The following is a 558-nucleotide window of genomic DNA, read 5'->3' as shown; positions in this document are numbered from 1 at the left end:
CGACTGAGAGGGGACCTGATCCAGGTTTATAAATATCTGAGGTGTGGCGGCCATAGTGGTGAGGCCAGTCTCTTTTCAGTGGTACGTGGAGACAGGACGAGGGGAAACGGACATAAGCTGCAGCATAGGAAGTTTTGCATGAATGTGCGTAAGAACTTCTTCACGGTGAGGGTGACGGAGCACTGGAACAGGCTGCCCAGGGAGGTTGTGGAGTCTCCTTCTCTGGAGATATTCAAGTCTCGCCTGGACGCCTACCTGTGCAACCTGGTGTAGGGAACCTGCTTTGGCAGGGGGGTTGGTCTCGATGATCTCTAGAGGTCCCTTCCAACCCCTACAATTCTGTGATTCTGTGAGTCAAGATAACATACAGAAAAGTATTTTCCTATAAGCTGATAATAGCTTTTCCATTAGGTGTCATTTACCTTAGCAAAAAGAGTCTGTGGCAGGAATGCGCTATCATTTAATTATTTTTCAAGTTTAAGTGGCTTTATGGAATGACATCATGCTTCAAGCTTCTCAGTTGATGTAATTTCATTTATAATGGAAACGAAAAATAAT

The sequence above is a fragment of the Meleagris gallopavo genome, chromosome 3 (genome assembly GCF_000146605.3).
Source record: "Meleagris gallopavo isolate NT-WF06-2002-E0010 breed Aviagen turkey brand Nicholas breeding stock chromosome 3, Turkey_5.1, whole genome shotgun sequence".
NCBI lineage: Eukaryota > Metazoa > Chordata > Aves > Galliformes > Phasianidae > Meleagris > Meleagris gallopavo.
This window is presented reverse-complemented; position numbering follows the sequence as displayed.